The sequence below is a fragment of the Salvelinus sp. IW2-2015 genome, unplaced genomic scaffold, assembly GCF_002910315.2.
Source record: "Salvelinus sp. IW2-2015 unplaced genomic scaffold, ASM291031v2 Un_scaffold2980, whole genome shotgun sequence".
Lineage (NCBI taxonomy): Eukaryota > Metazoa > Chordata > Actinopteri > Salmoniformes > Salmonidae > Salvelinus > Salvelinus sp. IW2-2015.
In genome coordinates this window covers 100,064-111,384 of record NW_019944275.1, presented here as the reverse complement: position 1 = coordinate 111,384, position 11,321 = coordinate 100,064, and the positions used below count along the sequence as shown (strand labels likewise).

The following is an 11,321-nucleotide window of genomic DNA, read 5'->3' as shown; positions in this document are numbered from 1 at the left end:
AGTATAATCTATTAAGACTTGATTTATCCAGGTTTCATAAAGAGATATGAGGTTAACCAGGCGGAGAAACACATGTAGCAACCAAACCAATAAACTAAAGAGACCCATAAAAAAATACCCTTCTTGTAAGAATGAATATGAACGAACGAATTCATTGAATTCACATTCATATTTGAGAATTCATATTTACAAGAGATGTGAGGATGGCTCATTTTATGAGAACACTATCCCCTGTGACCCCCCAGCCCTTCACCTGAGGGCAACTTAACTTTTCAAGTGGACTCTCCACGCGAGGTAGGGTGGCGACAGCGACATGCCGTGGGGGGGCGGAGGGCGCTGGGGGGCAGCGGGGGCAGGGCTGACGCCGTCTCTGGGAAGTTGTTGATTCACACATGTCACCTTGGTAGAGAGAGGTGGAGATTGAGAAGAGGGATGGAAAGAGAGACAGAGAGAGAGAATAGAGCGATAGATGGAGAGAGAAGGGGTAGGGAGAGAAGGAAAAGAAGTAGGAGAAGAGAGAGTCTGTTAAAAATGTGCTGCTGAAGACAAGTTATTTAAAGTGATGTAAATGAAACATTGCAGCTCTCCTACCCTCCTACTTGCACCCCCATCCCACCCCTACATCCACCACTACCCCTACCCTCATCTAGCCCTCATCCCACCCTACACCCACCACTACCCTACCCCATCTCCCCATCTAGCCCTCATCCCACCTCTTCTCCCCAGTCCCCTCACTCGGAAGACAGCGATGGCCCCTCCAGTCAGGTATCCAGCTAGGACGTTACCCACCCCTACCACCACCCCTACCCTCCACCCCTACCCCCACTTCTACCACCTCCCCATCCCCACTCCCCAGTCCCCTCACCAGGAAGGCAGCGATGGCCCCTCCGGTCAGGTATCCAGCCAGGACGTCACCCCAATGGTTCCTGTACTCCGTGACCCTACCACCCCCACCCCCAGCACAGAGCAACAGGAGGGTCAGACACAGGGTGGGCTTGGTCTACGGGTGCCCTTTGTACGGAACACCAGCGTCACGTACATCTGAAACACACACACAGAAAGGAATAGTTCATTTAAAAGCTACTCTGCAGACACACACAGAGGTGGAGGTTAAGATGCAAGCTGAGATATAAAGTCTAGATATACAGTACCTCCACAGAAGCGAACACAGAGCTATACATTCTTAGATATACAGTACCTCCACAGAAGCACACACAGAGCTATACATTCTAGATATACAGTACCTCCACAAAGCAACACACAGAGCTATACATTCTAGATATACACTACCTCCACAGAAGCACACACAGAGCTATACATTCTAGATATACAGTACCTCCACAGAAGTACACACAGAGCTATAGAAGTCTAGATATACCTCCACAGACATACACACAAAGCTATAAAATCTAGATATACAGTGCCTCCACAGAAGCACACACAGAGCTATGAAGTCTAGATATACCTCCACAGACGTACACACAGAGCTATAAAGTCTAGATATACAGTCCCTCCACAGAAGCACACACAGAGATATAAAGTCTAGATATTACATGCCCTCCACAGAAGCACACACAGAGCTATGAAGTCTAGATATACCTCCACAGACGTACACACAGAGCTATAGAGTCTAGATATACAGCATCTCCACAGAAGCACACACAGAGATATAAATTCTAGATATACCCTCTACCTCCACATAAGCACATAGAAATGTACGGAAACGTACATTCACACTTCAAAACACTGATATCAGAAAACATATCTCTATTTTTCCCGGTGTCACACTTTATTCCTTCCCCTCTAACTTCCCCCTAGTTCCTACCACTGTATAGACAGCAGAGTAGATGCTGAGGGCCGCGTCCTTGGAGGGGAAGGACTTGCGTGCAGACGCAACCAGGTAGGGGTTCCCGGTGCAGGCGCGGCGCTCTGTGATGTACTGCATGGGTGACTGGCAGCCCAAGACTGTGTAGTTGGGGCGGCAGGCAGACAGGAAGTGAGGGGTCTGGTTTCCTGTCACCACCTGGCCCGCGTTGGCGAAGATGGTGGTGGCGAAGAGGCCAAAGGAGTAGACGCCTGAGGGGGTGGAGGAGGAGAAGGGGGGTGGAGGAGGTGGAGGGTAAAGGGAGAGGATGGGGGAGGAGAGAGAGGGGGATGGGAAGAGAGGGAGAGGAGAAGGGAGAAATAGAGAGACAGACGAGAGGGCAGAGAGAGATAAAACCCTTCATTCTATGCTGAATGACAGTAGTGAGGCAGCATGCCCAATATATTGTACAATATATTAGGACCAATATACACCAGGTTCAATATGGTCTAATGTACAGTGGGACCTATAGCCGAGGCTCACCCAGGAAGCGTACTATCCTGCGGAGGAGGGGGTTGAAGTAACAGCAGTCAGCCGTCACAATGGTCTTCTCCTGAGCCCCCTCCGCTTTCACAAAGAACGTTGTCACCTCTCCAATCAGAATCTACAGACAGACGGACAGACGGACGGATGGACAGACGGACAGAGAGAAAGGCAGAGAGGTTAGTGTAAAACACCGAAAGAGCTACGAGCAAATCCAAACCCACCACATAAGAACGGTCTCCTGTATTTGTTCACAGTATACTCAGTTTTGTATATGGCATTATTTATGGCTAGTTTCAGCCAGCCACAGTAACCTATGTGGTCATTCAGTATTTACAGTACAACAACTGGAAGTATTCCATTCTGTTACTTTCCTCTGGAGAAGAAACCCGCCGACTGTACATTACATTTTTATGGTTGTTGAATAATCAATGTTCAGTGGTGGAAACAGCAGGGCAGGACCCTGGTTTAGTGTGGAGAGGAGGTGGGTACTGGTTTAGTGTGGAGAGGAGGTGGGTATGGTATAGTGTGGAGAAGGAGGTGGGTACTGGTATACGTGTCGGAGAGGAGGGGTGTTTTAGTGTGGAGAGGAGGTGGGTAACTGGTTAGTGTGGAGAGGCAGGTGGGTACTGGTTTAAGTGTGGAGAGGAGGTGGGTACTGGTTTAGTGGGAGAGGAGGTGGGTACTGGTTTAATGTGGAGGAGGTGGGTACTGGTTTAGTGTGGGAGAGGAGGTGGGTACTGGTATAGTGGAGAGAGGTGGGTACTGGTTTAGTGTGGAGAGGAGGAGGGTACTGGTATAGTGTGGAGAGGAGGAGGGTACTGGTTTATGTGTGGAGAGGAGGTGGGTATGGTTATGTGTGGAGAGGAGGGGGTACTGGGTTAGTGTGGAGAGGAGGTGGGTACTGGTTTAAGTGTGGAGAGGAGGTGGGTATGGTTTAGTGTGGAGAGGAGGTGGGTACTGGTATGTTGTGGAGAGGAGGTGGGTACTGGTTTTAGTGTGGAGAGGAGGAGGGTACTGGTTTAGTGTGAGAGAGGAGGAGGGTACTGTGTATAGTGTGGAAGGAGGTGGGTACTGGTTTAGTGTGGAGAGGAAGGGGGTACTGGTTTAGTGTGGAGAGAGGTGGGTACTGGTTTGTGGTGGAGAGGAGGTGGGTACTGGTTAGTGTGGAGAGGAGGTGGGTACTGGTTTAGTGTGTGAGGAGGTGGGTACTGGTTTAGTGTGGGCGAGGAGGTGGGTACTGGTTTAGTGTGGAGAGAGACGAGTGGTACTGGTATAGTGTGGAGAGGAGGGTGGGTACTGGTGTGTAGAGGGTGGGACTGGTTTGTGTGAGAGGAGGTGGGTACTGGTATATTGTGGAGAGGAGGTGGTACGTTTAGGTGGAGAGGAGGAGGGTACTGGTTAGTGTGGAGAGGAGGTGGGTACTGGTATAGTGTGGAGAGGAGGAGGGGTACCGGTTAGTGTGGAGAGGAGGTGGGTACTGGTTAGTGTGGAGAGGAGGTGGGTACTGGTATAGTGTGGAGAGGAGGTGGGTACTGGTTTAGTGTGGAGAGGAGGTGGGTACTGGTTTAGTGTGAGAGAGGAGGTGGGGTACTGGTTTAGTGTGGAGAGGAGTGGGACTGGTATTAGTGTGGAGAGGAGGAGGGTACTGGTATAGTGTGGGAGAGGAGGTGGGTACTGGTTTAGTGTGGAGAGGAGGTGGGTACTGGTTTAGTGTGGAGAGGAGGTGGGTTACTGGTTTAGTGTGGAGAGGAGGTGGGTACTGGTATAGTGTGGAGAGGAGGTGGGTACTGGTTTAGTGTGTGGGAGGGCTGTATAGGGAGGGAGTGGGTACTGGTATAGTGTGGAGAGGGTGGGAGGTATAGGGTAGGGTGGGTACTGGTATAGTGTGGAGAGGAGGTGGTACTGGTTAGTGTGAGAATGGGTTGGTTTAGTGTGGAGAGGAAGGTGGGTACTGGTATTAGTGTGGAGAGGAGGTGGGTACTGGTTTAGTGTGGAGAGGAGGTGGGTACTGGTTTAGTGTGGAGGGGAGGTGGGGTACTGGTTAGTGTGGAGAGGAGGTGGGTATGGTTAGTGTGGAGAGGAGGAGGGTACTGGTTTAGTGTGGAGAGGAGGTTGGGTACTGGTATAGTGTGGAGAGGAGGTGGGTACTGGTATAGTGTGGAGCAGGAGAAGGTGGGTACTGGTATTGTGTGGAGAGGAGGTGGGTATGGTTTACTGTGTGGAGAGGAGTGGGTACTGGTATAGTGTGGAGAGGAGGTGGGTACTGGTTTAGTGTGGAGAGGAGGTGGTACTGGTTTAGTGTGTGAGGAGGTGGGTACTGGTTTATTGTGGAGAGGAGGTGGGTACTGGTATAGTGGAGAGAGGTGGTACCTGGTATAGTGGTGGAAGAGGAGGTGGGTACTGGTTTAGTGTGGAGAGGAGGAGGTACTGGTTTTATTGTGGAGAGGAGGTGGGTACTGGATAGTGTGGGAGAGGAGGTGGGTACGGTTTAGTGTGGAGAGGAGGTGGCGTACTGGTTTAGTGTGGAGAGGAGGTGGTCTTGGTTTAGTGTGGAGAGGAGGTGGGTACTGGTATGTGTGGAGAGGAGGGTGGGTACTGGGTTTAGTTTGTGGAGAGGAGGAGGGTACTGGTATAGTGTGGAGAGGAGGTGGGTACTGGTTTAGTGTGGAGAGGAGGACGGGTACTGGTTTTAGTGTGGAGAGAGAGGTGGGTACTGGTATAGTGTGGAGAGGAGGTGGTACTGGTATAGTGTGGAGAGGAGGTGGGTACTGGTATAGTGGTGGAGAGGAGGTGGGTACTGGTTTACTGTGGAGAGAGGTGGGTACTGGTATAGTGTGGAGAGGAGGTGGGTACTGGTTTAGTGTGGAGAGGAGTGGGTACTGGTTTAGTGTGGTAGAAGGAGGTTGGGTACTGGTTTATTTGTGGAGAGGAGGTGGGTACTGGTATAGTGGAGAGAGGTGGGTCTTGGTATAGTGTGGAGAGGAGGAGGGTACTGGTATAGTGTGGAGAGGAGGAGGGTACTGGTTTATTGTGGAGAGGAGGTGGTACTGGTATAGTGTGGAGAGGAGGTGGGTACTGGTTTAGTGTGGAGAGGAGGTGGTACTGTTTAGTGTGGAGAGGAGGTTGGGTACTGGTTAGGTGGGAGAGGAGTGGGTACTGGTATAGTGTTGGAGAGGAGGTGGGTACTGGTTTAGTGTGGAGAGGAGGAGGGTACTGGTTTAGTGTGGAGAGAGGAGGGGTACTGGTATAGTGTGGACAGGAGGTGGGTACTGGTTTAGTGTGGAGAGGAGGGGTACTGGTTTAGTGTGGAGAGGAGGTGGGTACTGGTTTAGTGTGGAGAGGAGGTGGGTACTGCGTCTTTTACGTGCTGGAGAGGCGGTGGGTACTTGGTTTAGTGTGTAGAGGAGGCGTGGGGTACTGGTTTAGTGTGGAAGAGGAGGTGGTAACTGGTTAGTGTGGAGAGGAGGAGGGTACTGGTTTTAGTGTGGAGAGGAGGAGGGTACTGGTATAGTGTGGAAGAGGAGGTGGGTACTGGTTTAGTGTGGAGAAGGAGGTGGGTACTGGTATATTGTGGAGAGGAGGTGGGTACTGGTTTAGTGTGGATGAGGAGGAGGGTACTGGTTTAGTGTGGCAGAGGAGAGGTTGGGTACTGTATAGTGTGGAGAGGAGGAGGGGTACCGGTATAGGCGTGGAGAGGAGGTGGTACTGTTTAGTGTGGAGGAGGAGGTGGGTACTGTATACGTGTGGCAGAGGAGGTGGGTACTGTTTTAGTGTGGGAGAAGGAGGTGGGTACTGTTTGAGTGGAGAGAGGAGGTGGGTATGGTGTGTGGAGAGTGGGGAATAGTGTGGAGAGGAGGTGGGTTACTGGTATAGTGTCGGAGAGGAGGTGGGTACTGGTTTTAGTGTGGAGAGGAGGTGGGTACTGGTTTAAGTGTTGGAGAGGGAGGCTGGGGTTTTAGTGTGGAGAGCGAGGTGGGTAGTTAGCTGGAGGGTGTACTGGATCGTGTGGGAGAGGAGGGTGGGTACTGGTTTAGTGTGTAGAGGAGGTGGGTACTGGTATAGTGTGGAGAGGAGGTGGGTACTGGTTAAGTGTGGGAGGAGGTGGGAACTGGGTATAGTGTGGAGAGGAGGTGGGTACTGGTATAGTGTGGAGAGGAGGTGGGATCCTGGTATATGTGTGAGAGGAGGTGGGTACTGGTTTTAATGTGTGGAGAGGAGTGGGTACTGGTTTAAGTGTGAGAGGTAGGTGGGTACTGGTTAGTGTGGAGAGGAGGTGGGTACTGTTTATGTGGAGAGGAGTGGTACGTGGTTTAGTTGTGGAGGGAGGTGGGTACTGGTTATAGTGGTGGAGAGGAGGTGGGTACTGGTTTAGTGTGGAGAGAGGAGGGTACTGGTTAAGTGTGGAGAGGAGGTGGTACTGGTATAGTGTGGAGAGGAGGTGGGTACTGGTATAGTGTGGAGAGGAGGGTGGGTCATGGTATCAGTGTGGAGAGGAGGTGGGTACTGGGTTTACTGTGGAGAGGAGGTGGGTACTGGTATATTGTGGAGAGGAGGTGGGTACTGGTTTAGTGTGGAGAGGAGGTGGGTACTGGTTTAGTGTGTAGAGGAGGTGGGTACTGGTTTATTGTGGAGAGGAGGAGGGTACTGGTATAGTGTGGAGAGGAGGTGGGTACTGGTTATAGTGTGGAGAGGAGGTGGGTACTGGTTTAGTGTGGAGAGGAGGAGGGTACTGGTTTAGTGTGGAGAGGAGGTGGTACTGGTTTTAGTTGTGGAGAGGAGGAGGTACTGGTATAGTGTGGAGAGGAGGTGGGTACTGGTATAGTGTGGAGAGGAGGGGTACTGTTAGTGTGGAGAGAGGAGCGTGGGTACTGGTTTAGTGTGGAGAGGACAGGTTGCGGTACTGGTTTTAGTGTGGAGAGGAGGTGGGGTACTGGTTTAGTGTGCGAGAGGAGTGGTATGGGTGACTGGTTTAGTGTTGGAGAGGAGGTGGGTACTGGTTTAGTGTGGAGAGGAGGTGGGTACTGCGTTTAGTGTGGAGAGGAGTGGGGTACTGGTTTAGTGTGGAGAGGAGGGGGTACTGGTATTAGTGTGGAGAGGAGGAGGGTACTGGTTATGTGTGGAGAGGAGGTGCGTACTGGTATAGTGTGGAGAGGAGGGGGTACTGGGTTATAGTGTGGAGAGGAGGTGGGTACTGGTTTAGTGTGGAGAGGAGGTGGGTACTGGTTTATGGGAGAGAGGTGGTTTGGTTAGTGTGGAGAGGAGGTGGGTACTGGTTAGTGTGGAGAGGAGGTGGGTACTTGTTTAGTGTGGAGAGGAGTGTGGGTACTGGTTTTAGTGTGGAGAGGAGGTGGGTACTGGTTTAGTGTGGAGAGGAGGTGGGTACTGGTTTAGTGTGGAGAGGAGGTGGTACTGGTTTAGTGCTGGAGAGGAGTGGGTACTGGTATAGTGTGGAGAGGAGGGGTAGTGAAAGGCCGTCACAGAATGCTATATGTGGCTGCCCGTGTCAATAACGCGAACTCGGTTATTCCCTGGCTCTTTTGTAATACTGTATAGGTGAACATTTGAAGTGTGGGAGTCCGGAGGTTACGAAAAATGGGAAAAGTCTGGCATTAGTGTAGGAAGATACGGGATTTTGAGGATTACAGGGTAGGAGTAGGCCTTATTCTTAGTTGGATTAAGGTGGGTACAGTGATCAAGGACATTCTTAGTTAAGAGAATGTTTTAAAATCGTTATTAATTACGCGTTTGTAGCGCCTCCCAGGTCTGGTGTGAAAGATGGATCAGTTGGTCTGCTATCGTAATATTGTTAGATTGAGGTTGATCAGGAGTTTTAGTTTTTTTTTTCTTTACGTGAGTCTATTTGTAATATGTTTTTCACACAGTGAGAGGCCGAATGAGAGTGGTGGAGATGAGAATGTGTGGAGCACGTTAGTCGTTTGTGAGAAGCTACGTACAGTGTTCTCTTAGACAAGGAGCTTCTGGTCTTTACAAAGGAGCATGAAAAGACCTATATAAAGGCTGTTTCTCGTCCACTACGCCAGGTGACCAGTACTGGTGTTAGTGCCTGTTCCAGGACCTTCACTGTCAGCTCGTTTCTCTGGTCCTTATTTTAATTGAGAAGAAATTAAGTGAAACTGATTATGTGCTTCAAACGCCTGATAGAAACGCCAATCTCGTGTGTGCCACATTAACATGTTGAAAAGCACTACCACACCCGACCCATCACCCAGGTGGATAGTTCAAAAACAGGGAAGGTACTGCTGTCTCCTCTGCTTCTACTGCTATGATAGTGGACTGTCATATTGATGTATGGTGAGGGAGATGGATTAGAGTTTGCGCAATACTCAGCAGCAGTTGCGTTAGATTGCCCAACTCAGAAATGCTGCTGTCTATCCAGTCAGGTCTGGTTAATTTAACGGACGGACAGACCGACGATATTGTGAGGCTACTATACAGTTTTCCATGTCTCTTTTAATGACGTTCCTACTCCGCACAAACGTGTGTAGGAAATTGCGACACCTATCAAGCAACACCCATATCGTATCAACGCTATCCAAGAGGAAGATAATGAGGGATGAGGTGAGATATTGTTGGAGAATGACTGGCTACGCCAAGTTTCAAGCCCTTGGAGTTCTCCTTGCATTCTGGTTCCTAACCTGATGGTACGTCTAGGTTATGTACGGATTATCGAAATGTTAATTAGTGGTGGCAGAGGAGGTGGGTATACTGGTTTAGTGTGCGGAGGAGGTGGGTACTGGTATTGGAGAGAGGTCTACTGTGTGGGATGTACTGTTTAGTTGAAGAGTAGTTAGTTGAGAGGAGGGGGTACTGTTTGTGTATGATGGTATGTTGGGAGAGGAGGGACTTAAGGGGAAGTGCGGTACTGTTTATGGGAGAGGAGTGGTACCTGTGGTTGAGAGGTCTGGGTACTACGTTGGAGAGGAGGTGGTACTGTTAGGGGGCTATGGTTTAGTGTGGAGGGAGGTGGGTACTGTTCAATGGAGAGGAGGGGGTACTGGTTATGTGGAGAGGAGGTGGTACTGGTATAGTGGAGAGATGGGTACTGTTAGTTGGAGGAGGTAGGTGTACTGGTATAGTGCTGGAGAGGAAGGTGGGTACTGGTTGTGTGGAGAGGAGGGGTACTGTATATGTGGAGAGGAGGTGGTACTGGTTTTAGTGTGGCGAGAGGGTGGATACTGGTATACGTGTGAGAGAGGACTGGTTAGTGGGAAGTTTACTGGTTTAGTGGGCAGAGGAGGTGGGGTACTGGTTTAGTGGAGGGAGGTGGGTACTGTTGTGTGGAGAGGAGGTGGGTACTGGTTTAGTGTGGAGAGGAGGAGGTACTGGTTTAGTGTGGAGAGAGGTGGTACTGGTATAGGTGAAGAGAGGGGTCGTTAGTGGGAGAGGGAGGTTGGTACTGGTATAGTGTGAGAGGAGGTGGTACTGGTTAGTGTGGAGAGGGAGTGGGTACTGGTTACTGTAGGAGAAGGACGGTTGGTACTGGTATACGTGTTGGAGAGGAGGTGTACTGGTTATGTGTGGAGAGGGGGGGTTATCTGTATAGTGTGTAGAGGAGTGGGTACTGTTTTAAGTTGTGAGAGAGAGGTGGTCTGGTTATGTGGAGAGCAGGGGTACTGTTAGTGTGGAGAGGGTGGTACTGGTATAGTGTGGAGAGGAGGAGGGTACGGTTTATTGAGAGAGGAGGTGGTACTTGGTATAGTGTTGGAGAGGAGTGGGTACTGGTTTAAGTGTGCTGAGAGGAGTGGTTACTGTTTATGTGGAGAGGAGGTGGGTACTGGTTTAGTGTGGAAGACAGTGGGTAACTGTATGTGTAGAGAGTTCTTGGTTAGTTGAGAGAAAGTGTACTGGTTATGAGAGATGTGGAGAGGATGATGTGTGGACGGAGGTTTACGGTGTGGAGAGGAGTGGGGTACTGTTTAGTGTGGAGAGGAGGTGGGTAACTGTATAGTCGGTGGACGAGGAGGTGGGTAACCTGGTATAGTGTGGAGAGAGGTGGGCTACTGGTATACGGTGTGGAGAGGAGGGTGGGTACTGGTTTACTGTGGAGAGGAGGTGGGTACTGGTATAAAAGTGTGGAGAGGAGGTTGGGTAACTGGTTTACGTTGTGGAAGAGGAGGTGGGTACTTCGGTTTAGTGTGTAGAGGAGGTGGGTCTGGTTTATTTGAGAGGAGGTGGGTACTGGTAATAGTGGGAGCAGGTGGGTACTGGTATAGTGTGGAGAGGAGGAGGGTACTGGTATAGTGTGGAGAGGAGGAGGTCCTGGTTTATTGTGGGAGAGGGGAGGTGGGTACTGTATCGTGGTGGAGAGGAGGTGGGGTACTGGTTTAAGTGTGGAGAGGAGGTGGGTAACTGGTTTATTGTTGGGAGAGGTAGGTGGGTACTGTTTAGTGGTGGAGAGGAGGTGGGTACTGGTAATAAGGTGTGGAGAAGGAGGTTGGGTACTGGTTTAGTGTGGAGAGGAGGAGGGTACTGCGTTTAGTGTGGGAGAGGAGAGGGTCTGGTATACGTGTGGAGCAGGAGGTGGGTACTGGTTTAGTGTGGAGAGGCAGGAGGGTCCTGGTTTAGTGTGGAGAGGAGGTGGGTACTGGTTTAGTGGTGGAGAGGAGGTGGGTACTGTTTTAAGTGTGGAGAGGAGGTGGTACTGGTTTAAGTGTGTAAGAGGAGGTGGTCCTGAGTTTCGTGTGGAGAGCGAGGTGGGTTACTGGTTTTAGTGTGGAGAGGAGAGGGTAACTGGTTTAAGTGTGGAGAGAGGAGGGTCTGGTATACGTTGTGGAGAAGGAGGTGGGTACTGGTTTAGTGTGGAGAGGAGGGTGGGTACAGGTTATTGTGGAGGGAGGTGGGTACTGGTTTAGGTGTGGAGAGGAGGAGGTATGGTTTAGTGTGGAGCGGAGGTGGGTACTGGTTTGTGTGGAGAGGAGGAGGGGTACCGGTATAGTGTGGGGAGGAGGTG

General features: G+C 50.8%; 1 pseudogene; it reads right to left on the bottom strand.

The window, feature by feature from the left end:
• Nucleotides 1-264: 264 nt before the first annotated feature.
• The window catches only part of LOC112075104 (phospholipid phosphatase-related protein type 5-like), a 29,863-nt pseudogene continuing 18,806 nt past the window's right edge, over nucleotides 265-11,321 (bottom strand).